We start from the raw sequence: 15,449 nt of genomic DNA on the forward strand, positions 1-15,449 counted from the left end.
TAAGTAGGAGTGGGAAAGTCCAAATAGGTTCTAAAGCAGAAGGAATTATCGTTCTAAGTGATCTGAGATAGAGGAACTTAACACGTTGTCAGATTTCGCACTCAAAATACTATCTTTAAACAGTTCAACAAAAAGTGTTTTTCAATATAGTGAAGGATTTACTCAAATCAATTGAGCGCCTAAGTAGGAGTGGGAAAGTCCAATTAGGTTCTAAAGCAGAAGGAATTATTGTTCTAAGTGGTCTGAGATAGAAGAACTTAACACGTTGTCAGATTTCGCACTCAAAATACTATCTTTAAACAGTTTAACAAAAAGTGTTTTTCAATATAGTGAAGGACTTACTCAAATCAATTGAGCGCCTAAGTAGGAGTGGGAAAGTCCAAATAGGTTCTAAAGCAGAAAGATTTATCGTTCTAAGTGGTCTGAGATAGAAGAACTTAACACGTTGTCAGATTTCGCACTCAATATACTATATTTATACAGTTTAACAAAGTGTTTTTCAATATAGTGAAGGACTTACTCAAATCAATTGAGCACCTAAGTAGGAGTGGGAAAGTCCAAATAGGTTCTAAAGCAGACGGAATTATCGTTCTAAGTGATTTGAGATAGAAGAACTTAACACGTTGTCAGATTTCGCACTCAAAACACTATCTTTAAACAGTTCAACAAAAAGTGTTTTTCAATATAGTGAAGGATTTACTCAAATCAATTGAGCGCCTAAGTAGGAGTGGGAAAGTCCAATTAGGTTCTAAAGCAGAAGGAATTATTGTTCTAAGTGGTCTGAGATAGAAGAACTTAACACGTTGTCAGATTTCGCACTCAAAATACTATCTTTAAACAGTTTAACAAAAAGTGTTTTTCAATATAGTGAAGGACTTACTCAAATCAATTGAGCGCCTAAGTAGGAGTGGGAAAGTCCAAATAGGTTCTAAAGCAGAAGGAATTATCGTTCTAAGTGGTCTGAGATAGAAGAACTTAACACGTTGTCAGATTTCGCACTCAAAATACTATCTTTAAACAGTTTAACAAAAAGTGTTTTTCAATATAGTGAAGGACTTACTCAAATCAATTGAGCGCCTAAGTAGGAGTGGGAAAGTCCAAATAGGTTCTAAAGCAGAAGGAATTATTGTTCTAAGTGGTCAGAGATAGAAGAACTTAACACGTTGTCAGATTTCGCACTCAATATACTATATTTATACAGTTTAACAAAGTGTTTTTCAATATAGTGAAGGACTTACTCAAATCAATTGAGCACCTAAGTAGGAGTGGGAAAGTCCAAATAGGTTCTAAAGCAGAAGGAATTATCGTTCTAAGTGATCTGAGATAGAAGAACTTAACACGTTGTCAGATTTCGCACTCAAAATACTATCTTTAAACAGTTCAAGAAAAAGTTTTTTTCAATATAGTGAAGGATTTACTCAAATCAATTGAGCGCCTAGGTAGGAGTGGGAAAGTCCAATTAGGTTCTAAAGCAGAAGGAATTATTGTTCTAAGTGGTCTGAGATAGAAGAACTTAACACGTTGTCAGATTTCGCACTCAAAATACTATCTTTAAACAGTTTAACAAAAAGTGTTTTTCAATATAGTGAAGGACTTACTCAAATCAATTGAGCGCCTAAGTAGGAGTGGGAAAGTCCAAATAGGTTCTAAAGCAGAAGGAATTATCGTTCTAAGTGGTCTGAGATAGAAGAACTTAACACGTTGTCAGATTTCGCACTCAAAATACTATCTTTAAACAGTTTAACAAAAAGTGTTTTTCAATATAGTGAAGGACTTACTCAAATCAATTGAGCGCCTAAGTAGGAGTGGGAAAGTCCAAATAGGTTCTAAAGCAGAAGGAATTATTGTTTTAAGTGGTCTGAGATAGAAGAACTTAACACGTTGTCAGATTTCGCACTCAATATACTATATTTATACAGTTTAACAAAGTGTTTTTCAATATAGTGAAGGACTTACTCAAATCAATTGAGCGCCTAAGTAGGAGTGGGAAAGTCCAAATAGGTTCTAAAGCAGAAGGATTTATCGTTCTAAGTGATCTGAGATAGAAGAACTTAACACGTTGTCAGATTTCGCACTCAAAATACTATCTTTAAACAGTTCAACAAAAAGTGTTTTTCAATATAGTGAAGGATTTACTCAAATCAATTGAGCGCCTAAGTAGGTGTGGGAAAGTCCAAATAGGTTCTAAAGCAGAAGGAATTATGGTTATAAGTGGTCTGAGATAGAAGAACTTAACACGTTGTCAGATTTCGCACTCAAAATACTATCTTTATACAGTTTAACAAAAAGTGTTTTTCAATATAGTGAAGGACTTATTCAAATCAATTGAGCGCCTGAGTAGGAGTGGGAAAGTCCAAATAGGTTCTAAAGCAGAAAGAATTATCGTTCTAAGTGTTCTGAGATAGAAGAACTTAACACGTTGTCAGATTTCGCACTCAAAATACTATCTTTAAACAGTTTAACAAAAAGTGTTTTTCAATATAGTGAAGGACTTACTCAAATCAATTGAGCGCCTAAGTAGGAGTGGGAAAGTCCAAATAGGTTCTAAAGCAGAAGGAATTATCGTTATAAGTGGTCTGAGATAGAAGAACTTAACACGTTGTCAGATTTCGCACTCAAAATACTATCTTTAAACAGTTAACAAAAAGTGTTTTTCAATATAGTGAAGGACTTACTCAAATCAATTGAGCGCCTAAGTAGGAGTGGGAAAGTCCAAATAGGTTCTAAAGCAGAAGGAATTATTGTTCTAAGTGGTCTGAGATAGAAGAACTTAACACGTTGTCAGATTTCGCACTCAATATACTATATTTATACAGTTTAACAAAGTGTTTTTCAATATAGTGAAGGACTTACTCAAATCAATTGAGCACCTAAGTAGGAGTGGGAAAGTCCAAATAAGTTCTAAAGCAGAAGGAATTATCGTTCTAAGTGATCTGAGATAGAAGAACTTAACACGTTGTCAGATTTCGCACTCAAAATACTATCTTTAAACAGTTCAACAAAAAGTGTTTTTCAATATAGTGAAGGATTTACTCAAATCAATTGAGCGCCTAAGTAGGAGTGGGAAAGTCCAATTAGGTTCTAAAGCAGAAGGAATTATTGTTCTAAGTGGTCTGAGATAGAAGAACTTAACACGTTGTCAGATTTCGCACTCAAAATACTTTCTTTAAACAGTTTAACAAAAAGTGTTTTTCAATATAGTGAAGGACTTACTCAAATCAATTGAGCGCCTAAGTAGGAGTGGGAAAGTCCAAATAGGTTCTAAAGCAGAAGGATTTATCGTTCTAAGTGGTCTGAGATAGAAGAACTTAACACGTTGTCAGATTTCGCACTCAAAATACTATCTTTAAACAGTTTAACAAAAAGTGTTTTTCAATATAGTGAAGGACTTACTCAAATCAATTGAGCGCCTAAGTAGGAGTGGGAAAGTCCCAATAGGTTCTAAAGCAGAAGGAATTATTGTTTTAAGTGGTCTGAGATAGAAGAACTTAACACGTTGTCAGATTTCGCACTCAATATACTATATTTATACAGTTTAACAAAGTGTTTTTCAATATAGTGAAGGACTTACTCAAATCAATTGAGCGCCTAAGTAGGAGTGGGAAAGTCCAAATAGGTTCTAAAGCAGAAGGATTTATCGTTCTAAGTGATCTGAGATAGAAGAACTTAACACGTTGTCAGATTTCGCACTCAAAATACTATCTTTAAACAGTTCAACAAAAAGTGTTTTTCAATATAGTGAAGGATTTACTCAAATCAATTGAGCGCCTAAGTAGGAGTGGGAAAGTCCAATTAGGTTCTAAAGCAGAAGGAATTACTGTTCTAAGTGGTCTGAGATAGAAGAACTTAACACGTTGTCAGATTTCGCACTCAAAATACTTTCTTTAAACAGTTTAACAAAAAGTGTTTTTCAATATAGTGAAGGACTTACTCAAATCAATTGAGCGCCTAAGTAGGAGTGGGAAAGTCCAAATAGGTTCTAAAGCAGAAGGATTTATCGTTCTAAGTGGTCTGAGATAGAAGAACTTAACACGTTGTCAGATTTCGCACTCAAAATACTATCTTTAAACAGTTTAACAAAAAGTGTTTTTCAATATAGTGAAGGACTTACTCAAATCAATTGAGCGCCTAAGTAGGAGTGGGAAAGTCCAAATAGGTTCTAAAGCAGAAGGAATTATTGTTTTAAGTGGTCTGAGATAGAAGAACTTAACACGTTGTCAGATTTCGCACTCAATATACTATATTTATACAGTTTAACAAAGTGTTTTTCAATATAGTGAAGGACTTACTCAAATCAATTGAGCGCCTAAGTAGGAGTGGGAAAGTCCAAATAGGTTCTAAAGCAGAAGGATTTATCGTTCTAAGTGATCTGAGATAGAAGAACTTAACACGTTGTCAGATTTCGCACTCAAAATACTATCTTTAAACAGTTCAACAAAAAGTGTTTTTCAATATAGTGACGGATTTACTCAAATCAATTGAGCGCCTAAGTAGGTGTGGGAAAGTCCAAATAGGTTCTAAAGCAGAAGGAATTATGGTTATAAGTGGTCTGAGATAGAAGAACCTAACACGTTGTCAGATTTCGCACTCAAAATACTATCTTTATACAGTTTAACAAAAAGTGTTTTTCAATATAGTGAAGGACTTATTCAAATCAATTGAGCGCCTGAGTAGGAGTGGGAAAGTCCAAATAGGTTCTAAAGCAGAAAGAATTATCGTTCTAAGTGTTCTGAGATAGAAGAACTTAACACGTTGTCAGATTTCGCACTCAAAATACTATCTTTAAACAGTTTAACAAAAAGTGTTTTTCAATATAGTGAAGGACTTACTCAAATCAATTGAGCGCCTAAGTAGGAGTGGGAAAGTCCAAATAGGTTCTAAAGCAGAAGGAATTATCGTTATAAGTGGTCTGAGATAGAAGAACTTAACACGTTGTCAGATTTCGCACTCAAAATACTATCTTTAAACAGTTTAACAAAAAGTGTTTTTCAATATAGTGAAGGACTTACTCAAATCAATTGAGCGCCTAAGTAGGAGTGGGAAAGTCCAAATAGGTTCTAAAGCAGAAGGAATTATTGTTCTAAGTGGTCTGAGATAGAAGAACTTAACACGTTGTCAGATTTCGCACTCAATATACTATATTTATACAGTTTAACAAAGTGTTTTTCAATATAGTGAAGGACTTACTCAAATCAATTGAGCACCTAAGTAGGAGTGGGAAAGTCCAAATAGGTTCTAAAGCAGAAGGAATTATCGTTCTAAGTGATCTGAGATAGAAGAACTTAACACGTTGTCAGATTTCGCACTCAAAATACTATCTTTAAACAGTTCAACAAAAAGTGTTTTTCAATATAGTGAAGGATTTACTCAAATCAATTGAGCGCCTAAGTAGGAGTGGGAAAGTCCAATTAGGTTCTAAAGCAGAAGGAATTATTGTTCTAAGTGGTCTGAGATAGAAGAACTTAACACGTTGTCAGATTTCGCACTCAAAATACTATCTTTAAACAGTTTAACAAAGTGTTTTTCAATATAGTGAAGGACTTACTCAAATCAATTGAGCGCCTAAGTAGGAGTGGGAAAGTCCAAATAGGTTCTAAAGCAGAGGGAATTATCGTTCTAAGTGGTCTGAGATAGAAGAACTTAACACGTTGTCAGATTTCGCACTCAAAATACTATCTTTAAACAGTTTAACAAAAAGTGTTTTTCAATATAGTGAAGGACCTACTCAAATCAATTGAGCGCCTAAGTAGGAGTGGGAAAGTCCAAATAGGTTCTAAAACAGAAGGAATTATTGTTCTAAGTGGTCTGAGATAGAAGAACTTAACACGTTGTCAGATTTCGCACTCAATATACTATATTTATACAGTTTAACAAAGTGTTTTTCAATATAGTGAAGGACTTACTCAAATCAATTGAGCGCCTAAGTAGGAGTGGGAAAGTCCAAATAGGTTCTAAAGCAGAAGGATTTATCGTTCTAAGTGATCTGAGATAGAAGAACTTAACACGTTGTCAGATTTCGCACTCAAAATACTATCTTTAAACAGTTCAACAAAAAGTGTTTTTCAATATAGTGAAGGATTTACTCAAATCAATTGAGCGCCTAAGTAGGAGTGGGAAAGTCCAAATAGGTTCTTAAGCAGACGGAATTATTGTTATAAGTGGTCTGAGATAGAAGAACTTAACACGTTGTCAGATTTCGCACTCAAAATACTATCTTTATACAGTTTAACAAAAAGTGTTTTTCAATATAGTGAAGGACTTATTCAAATCAATTGAGCGCCTGAGTAGGAGTGGGAAAGTCCAAATAGGTTCTAAAGCAGAAAGAATTATCGTTCTAAGTGTTCTGAGATAGAAGAACTTAACACGTTGTCAGATTTCGCACTCAAAATACTATCTTTAAACAGTTTAACAAAAAGTGTTTTTCAATATAGTGAAGGACTTACTCAAATCAATTGAGCACCTAAGTAGGAGTGGGAATGTCCAAATAGGTTCTAAAGCAGAAGGAATTATCGTTCTAAGTGATCTGAGATAGAAGAACTTAACACGTTGTCAGATTTCGCACTCAAAATACTATCTTTAAACAGTTCAACAAAAAGTGTTTTTCAATATAGTGAAGGACTTACTCAAATCAATTGAGCACCTAAGTAGGAGTGGGAATGTCCAAATAGGTTCTAAAGCAGAAGGAATTATCGTTCTAAGTGATCTGAGATAGAAGAACTTAACACGTTGTCAGATTTCGCACTCAAAATACTATCTTTAAACAGTTCAACAAAAAGTGTTTTTCAATATAGTGAAGGATTTACTCAAATCAATTGAGCGCCTAAGTAGGAGTGGGAAAGTCCAATTAGGTTCTAAAGCAGAAGGAATTATTGTTCTAAGTGGTCTGAGATAGAAGAACTTAACACGTTGTCAGATTTCGCACTCAAAATACTATCTTTAAACAGTTTAACAAAAAGTGTTTTTCAATATAGTGAAGGACTTACTCAAATCAATTGAGCGCCTAAGTAGGAGTGGGAAAGTCCAAATAGGTTCTAAAGCAGAAGGAAGTATCGTTCTAAGTGGTCTGAGATAGAAGAACTTAACACGTTGTCAGATTTCGCACTCAAAATACTATCTTTAAACAGTTCAACAAAAAGTGTTTTTCAATATAGTGAAGGACTTACTCAAATCAATTGAGCGCCTAAGTAGGAGTGGGAAAGTCCAAATAGGTTCTAAAGCAGAAGGAATTATTGTTTTAAGTGGTCTGAGATAGAAGAACTTAACACGTTGTCAGATTTCGCACTCAATATACTATATTTATACAGTTTAACAAAAAGTGTTTTTCAATATAGTGAAGGACTTACTCAAATCAATTGAGCGCCTAAGTAGGAGTGGGAAATTCCAAATAGGTTCTAAAGCAGAAGGAATTATGGTTATAAGTGGTCTGAGATAGAAGAACTTAACACGTTGTCAGATTTCGCACTCAAAATACTATCTTTATACAGTTTAACAAAAAGTGTTTTTCAATATAGTGAAGGACTTATTCAAATCAATTGAGCGCCTGAGTAGGAGTGGGAAAGTCCAAATAGGTTCTAAAGCAGAAAGAATTATGGTTCTAAGTGTTCTGAGATAGAAGAACTTAACACGTTGTCAGATTTCGCACTCAAAATACTATCTTTAAACAGTTTAACAAAAAGTGTTTTTCAATATAGTGAAGGACTTACTCAAATCAATTGAGCGCCTAAGTAGGAGTGGGAAAGTCCAAATAGGTTCTAAAGCAGAAGGAATTATCGTTATAAGTGGTCTGAGATAGAAGAACTTAACACGTTGTCAGATTTCGCACTCAAAATACTATCTTTAAACAGTTTAACAAAAAGTGTTTTTCAATATAGTGAAGGACTTACTCAAATCAATTGAGCGCCTGAGTAGGAGTGGGAAAGTCCAAATAGGTTCTAAAGCAGAAAGAATTATCGTTCTAAGTGTTCTGAGATAGAAGAACTTAACACGTTGTCAGATTTCGCACTCAAAATACTATCTTTAAACAGTTTAACAAGTGTTTTTCAATATAGTGAAGGACTTACTCAAATCAATTGAGCGCCTAAGTAGGAGTGGGAAAGTCCAAATAGATTCTAAAGCAGAAGGAATTATCGTTATAAGTGGTCTGAGATAGAAGAACTTAACACGTTGTCAGATTTCGCACTAAAAATACTATCTTTAAACAGTTTAACAAAAAGTGTTTTTCAATATAGTGAAGGACTTACTCAAATCAATTGAGCGCCTAAGTAGGAGTGGGAAAGTCCAAATAGGTTCTAAAGCAGAAAGGAATTATTGTTCTAAGTGGTCTGAGATAGAAGAACTTAACACGTTGTCAGATTTCGCACTCAATATACTATATTTATACAGTTTAACAAAGTGTTTTTCAATATAGTGAAGGACTTACTCCAATCAATTGAGCACCTAAGTAGGAGTGGGAAAGTCCAAATAGGTTCTAAAGCAGAAGGAATTATCGTTCTAAGTGATCTGAGATAGAAGAACTTAACACGTTGTCAGATTTCGCACTCAAAATACTATCTTTAAACAGTTCAACAAAAAGTGTTTTTCAATATAGTGAAGGATTTACTCAAATCAATTGAGCGCCTAAGTAGAAGTGGGAAAGTCCAATTAGGTTCTAAAGCAGAAGGAATTATTGTTCTAAGTGGTCTGAGATAGAAGAACTTAACACGCTGTCAGATTTCGCACTCAAAATACTATCTTTAAACAGTTTAACAAAAAGTGTTTTTCAATATAGTGAAGGACTTACTCAAATCAATTGAGCGCCTAAGTAGGAGTGGGAAAGTCCAAATAGGTTCTAAAGCAGAAGGAATTATCGTTCTAAGTGGTCTGAGATAGAAGAACTTAACACGTTGTCAGATTTCGCACTCAAAATACTATCTTTAAACAGTTTAACAAAAAGTGTTTTTCAATATAGTGAAGGACTTACTCAAATCAATTGAGCGCCTAAGTAGGAGTGGGAAAGTCCAAATAGGTTCTAAAGCAGAAGGAATTATTGTTCTAAGTGGTCTGAGATAGAAGAACTTAACACGTTGTCAGATTTCGCACTCAATATACTATATTTATACAGTTTAACCAAGTGTTTTTCAATATAGTGAAGGACTTACTCAAATCAATTGAGCGCCTAAGTAGGAGTGGGAAAGTCCAAATAGGTTCTAAAGCAGAAGGATTTATCGTTCTAAATGATCTGAGATAGAAGAACTTAACACGTTGTCAGATTTCGCACTCAAAATACTATCTTTAAACAGTTCAACAAAAAGTGTTTTTCAATATAGTGAAGGATTTACTCAAATCAATTGAACGCCTAAGTAGGAGTGGGAAAGTCCAAATAGGTTCTTAAGCAGACGGAATTAATGTTATAAGTGGTCTGAGATAGAAGAACTTAACACGTTGTCAGATTTCGCACTCAAAATACTATCTTTATACAGTTTAACAAAAAGTGTTTTTCAATATAGTGAAGGACTTATTCAAATCAATTGAGCGCCTGAGTAGGAGTGGGAAAGTCCAAATAGGTTCTAAAGCAGAAGGAATTATCGATATAAGTGGTCTGAGATAGAAGAACTTAACACGTTGTCAGATTTCGCACTCAAAATACTATCTTTAAACAGTTTAACAAAAAGTGTTTTTCAATATAGTGAAGGACTTACTCAAATCAATTGAGCGCCTAAGTAGGAGTGGGAAAGTCCAAATAGGTTCTAAAGCAGAAGGAATTATTGTTCTAAGTGGTCTGAGATAGAAGAACTTAACACGTTGTCAGATTTCGCACTCAATATACTATATTTATACAGTTTAACCAAGTGTTTTTCAATATAGTGAAGGACTTACTCAAATCAATTGAGCGCCTAAGTAGGAGTGGGAAAGTCCAAATAGGTTCTAAAGCAGAAGGATTTATCGTTCTAAATGATCTGAGATAGAAGAACTTAACACGTTGTCAGATTTCGCACTCAAAATACTATCTTTAAACAGTTCAACAAAAAGTGTTTTTCAATATAGTGAAGGATTTACTCAAATCAATTGAACGCCTAAGTAGGAGTGGGAAAGTCCAAATAGGTTCTTAAGCAGACGGAATTAATGTTATAAGTGGTCTGAGATAGAAGAACTTAACACGTTGTCAGATTTCGCACTCAAAATACTATCTTTATACAGTTTAACAAAAAGTGTTTTTCAATATAGTGAAGGACTTATTCAAATCAATTGAGCGCCTGAGTAGGAGTGGGAAAGTCCAAATAGGTTCTAAAGCAGAAGGAATTATCGATATAAGTGGTCTGAGATAGAAGAACTTAACACGTTGTCAGATTTCGCACTCAAAATACTATCTTCAAACAGTTTAACAAAAAGTGTTTTTCAATATAGTGAAGGACTTACTCAAATCAATTGAGCGCCTAAGTAGGAGTGGGAAAGTCAAAATAAATTCTAAAGCAGAAGGAGTTATCGTTCTAAGTGGTCTGAGATAGAAGAACTTAACACGTTGTCAGATTTCGCGCTTAAAAAACTATCTTTAACGAAAATTATATATAGAGAGCACCCATCCCCGGGTATCAGGGGACGCCACCATGTGTGAACTGGGACCACCCACCACGGGTCGAAGTGGGACCACTCAGCCCCGGGTATCAGGGGTATAAGATTAAGATGGTGGCAAAATTATGTTCAATTTTTTTTCTTTTTTGTCTTTTCTTTTTTCGGTTGTTTAGAGAAGAGCTAATGAGCAAGGTCGCGTTTTGATTGGTTTAGTTTTTCCGAAGTTATTAACAATTTTCGACCTATAAATTACTATATAGATTTCAATTTCGGTTTCATACGAGAAAAAATCACTGCTGAAACTTCCACTAGCTTTTTTTTTAAGTTGATATGAACCCTGACAGAGTTGGACCCAAATTTGCCAACCAATGCGACGCCCCGCCAAGAAAAAAGTTCAAGCCGGCATTTTCACCTGTGCAGCACCAAGACAGGTTGAATAAATTAACGTCATCCGGAAGAACACTCCAGTTCTTGTTCAATAATTTTGGCAATGACTTGGAAACGCACACGGCTGTTGTCGGGGACTCGATTGTGGATTCCTTGTGTGTTGATCATTGTGTTGTTTACTCCCTGTCTGGCGGGAAAGTTGAAGACTTCTCGTATTTGCTGGACACCTTAGCAGCTTATCGGAACATAATTTTTATGATTGGCGGAAACAATTTGTCATATTACGACAAACCAGGCGAAGAGCCGGAAGAAGTATTGAAAAAGATTCAAGAATTCCGTAAGAAATTGACTGAACTCCCCAAAAAGCCCACTGTGATTGCATGTACGGTGCTGAAGAGGTTAAAAGCTAATCACGACAACATCACTCGATTCAACACATTGTTGAACCTAGCCCCGATGCCATCCTTCAGGATGCACCAGGAAGTCAGTAAAGCGAAGTTTTTCAAGGAAACTGACGGAATTCATCTGACCGAAGAGGGGTATCGCGCCCTAGCCTGCGGGATCAATAAAGTTTTTCGAGAGAAGAATTTGAAATGATTGTGCAGTAAAACCATCATGTTTATTACCAATGTTTGATACGCTATTTTGATACTGTTTGATACCCAAGTGTTTGTTTGCAATGATAACAACTTTTGTTACCAAGATTTGTTAACGTTTTTAAAAAGTACGGCTTAAGAAGGCTAATTAACAATGCATTTTTCCAGTGAATCTTTTACTGATTGCGGTACAGTATTTTAACACATTGCGGTGTTTTTGTGGGTCTCTTACCTGCTGCGGAATAGACAAACAAATAAAAATTTGCGGTTTTTCAGTAGGTCTTTTACCTACTGCGGCTTTTCCAGTGAGTCTGTTATTTATTGCGGTACAGTAATTTAACATATTGCGGTGTTTTTGCGGGTCTCTTACCTGCTGCGGAATAGACATAGTTATAAATTTGCGGTTTTTCAGTAGGTCTTTTACCTACTGCGGCTTTTCCAGTGAGTCTGTTATTTATTGCGGTACAGTAATTTAACATATTGCGGTGTTTTTGCGGGTCTCTTACCTGCTGCGGAATAGACATAGTTAAAAATTTGCGGTTTTTCAGTAGGTCTTTTACCTACTGCGGCTTTTCCAGTGAGTCTGTTATTTATTGCGGTACAGTAATTTAACACATTGCGGTGTTTTTGTGGGTCTCTTACCTGCTGCGGAATAGACATAGTTAAAAATTTGCGGTTTTTCAGTAGGTCTTTTACCTACTGCGGCTTTTCCAGTGAGTCTGCTATTTATTGCGGTACAGTAATTTAACACATTGCGGTGTTTTTGCGGGTCTCTTACCTGCTGCGGAATAGACATAGTTAAAAATTTGCGGTTTTTCAGTAGGTCTTTTACCTACTGCGGCTTTTCCAGTGAGTCTGTTTTTTATTGCGGTACAGTAATTTAACACATTGCGGTGTTTTTGTGGGTCTCTTACCTGCTGCGGAATAGACATAGTTAAAAATTTGCGGTTTTTCAGTAGGTCTTTTACCTACTGCGGCTTTTCCAGTGAGTCTGTTTTTTATTGCGGTACAGTAATTTAACACATTGCGGTGTTTTTGCGGGTCTCTTACCTGCTGCGGAATAGACAGTTAAAAATTTGCGGTTTTTCAGTAGGTCTTTTACCTACTGCGGCTTTTCCAGTGAGTCTGTTATTTATTGCGGTACAGTGATTTAACACATTGCGGTGTTTTTGCGGGTCTCTTACCTGCTGCGGAATAGACATAGTTAAAAATTTGCGGTTTTTCAGTAGGTCTTTTACCTACTGCGGCTTTTCCAGTGAGTCTGTTATTTATTGCGGTACAGTAATTTAACATATTGCGGTGTTTTTGCGGGTCTCTTACCTGCTGCGGAATAGACATAGTTAAAAATTTGCGGTGTTCCAGTAGGTCTTTTACCTACTGCGGCTTTTCCAGTGAGTCTGTTATTTATTGCGGTACAGTAATTTAACACATTGCGGTGTTTTTGTGGGTCTCTTACCTGCTGCCGAATAGACATAGTTAAAAATTTGCGGTTTTCCAGTAGGTCTTTTACCTACTGCGGTATAAGAATGCTTATAGAAGCGGTTTTCCAGTGAGTCAGTTACTCACTGCGGAAGAGTAATATATCATTGTGCGGTTACTTTGTGGGTCTACCTGCAGTGAAATAGGCGAGTAGTTCATTAGAATTCGTGGTTTTCTGTTGGTGAATTGGTTTTGTCTCCAGAATGAGTTGTAGTGGTTTAAAAAAAGTTTCATAAGGATCAAAATGTTTTTCTTTCTCATTTTTCGAACTTTTCAGAAAATGCCGCTCGATACTTTGGTCTGTTTTTTGTTCATGAATGAGAAGCATGATTATCAAATTCTAACACTTACTGATGATCGATGGCCGGAAAGTACAATTACATTTAGGAGAACGCTCGGCGATCATGCCGAAGTAAAAATCAAAGCCCGAAAAGTCTATGAAAGTTATTTCCTAATTTTGAAGGGTACTCAAGATGAAGTGACAGCTGAGTACGCAAGGTGTCTTCGGGAAAAAATGAGGGCAGACTGGCTAAGGTAATTTGCATTCAAGTGATTCATCAAAGCAAAGTGGTTTAGTGAAAATTTTTAGATATACTTTCTGTTTGTCAGTTTCATTGGTGTAGATTTGCGTTTATCTTTACTAAAGTGGTCTAAATTGAGTGGTTTGTGGTAGATTTTTGGTAGTCTAATGAATCTCATTTGGTTCTTTTGGCAGGAAAAAAGGGATGGAGATGCAGAACGAAATGACTTATCGAGAAAGAGCGCTCCAGAAGAGCAAACTAATCTTGAGGTAAGGTCGTTTCTAAGTTGAGTTGGTAGCAACTTTTCAAGTAAATTCTGAAGTTTTTTGATTGCCTAATGAAGGGTTTGTTCGATTGTTTGTCGCAGAAAGGGACAGATATAGTTCATGAGACAGCAGTATCAAGAAAAAGTGTGATCTCGAAGGCAAAGTTAACTGAAATTGAGGTAAAAACTCTGATTGACTTGCTTTTTTTTCTTTTGATTTTGCAGTTGGTATTTATTGTCAGATAGAGAATTTATCGTCGCTTTTGAAATATAGTAACTGCTTGTTCTCTTTCTCCTTAGGAAAAAAACACGGAAAGATCTGAGGGAGATGATGAGGTCAGTCACAAAGAGCGTCAAGCGAAGGGCACTTAAGAGCAACGTAGGAGTCCCACTTTTTGTGTGGGTTGTAGTGGAAAAACATTTTTTGGTTTAGCTTGTATAGAAAAAAAGTTAGTCTCTTAGTTGGATTTTTCGCTTATTTGAAAATTTTATTTTAAAACGTCTTTTTTTTTCAATCGGATCTTAGAGTTGTCGAATGCTAACGAAAAGCAACGTAGGAGTCCCACTTTTTGTGTGGGTTGTAGTGGAAAAACAATTTTTGGTTTAGCTTGTATAGAAAAAAAGTTAGTCTCTTAGTTCGATTTTTCGCTTATTTGAAAATTTTATTTTAAAACGTCTTTTTTTTCAGTCGGATCTTAGAGTTGTCGAATGGTAACGAAAAGCAACGTAGGAGTCCCACTTTTTGTGTGGGTTGTAGTGGAAAAACAATTTTTGGTTTAGCTTGTATAGAAAAAAAGTTAGTCTCTTAGTTGGATTTTTCGCTTATTTGAAAATTTTATTTTAAAACGTCTTTTTTTTCAATCGGATCTTAGAGTTGTCGAATGCTAACGAAAAGCAACGTAGGAGTCCCACTTTTTGTGTGGGTTGTAGTGGAAAAACAATTTTTGCTTTAGCTTGTATAGAAAAAAAGTTAGTCTCTTAGTTGGATTTTTCGCTTATTTGAAAATTTTATTTTAAAACGTCTTTTTTTTCAATCGGATCTTAGAGTTGTCGAATGGTAACGAAAAGCAACGTAGGAGTCCCACTTTTTGTGTGGGTTGTAGTGGAAAAACATTTTTTGGTTTAGCTTGTATAGAAAAAAAGTTCGACAATGAGAATAGTTGGAACATTATGTGCAGTCGCACATAAACGAACCTCCTTGTTTCATTCTGGTTTTAATCTTTATTATATTTATTATTATATTTATGACATTATTATACTTTTATTATTATTTTATACTTTGTCTGGTCTGTTTAGTGTTTCTGTTTTGGAGAGAGCTTTTCGAGCCTAGTTTTTTTAGCTAGCTCTGCTCAATTCTCCTATAGTTGTTTGTTTGTAACTCCGCCGTAGCCGGTCCCCAGCCCGGTTGAGAAAAGGAGGAGGGGAACACACCCAAAACATACTGGAAAATCTCAAAGAGTTGTTCGTTAGTTCAACTGTAGATTTTTTCCGACAGTATTTAACCTATTTCAGCTCTCGAAACGTCCTCTGATCAGACAAAAGTGCGGTCGAAACGTCTCTCCGATCATTTCTTGCATTTTTTTTCCGCTCAAATTCCGATCATTTCTTGCATTTTTGATTCCGCTCAAATTCCGCTCATATCTTGCATTTTTG

The sequence above is a fragment of the Convolutriloba macropyga genome, chromosome 9, assembly GCF_964194025.1.
Source record: "Convolutriloba macropyga chromosome 9, txConMacr16.3, whole genome shotgun sequence".
Taxonomy (NCBI): domain Eukaryota; kingdom Metazoa; phylum Xenacoelomorpha; order Acoela; family Convolutidae; genus Convolutriloba; species Convolutriloba macropyga.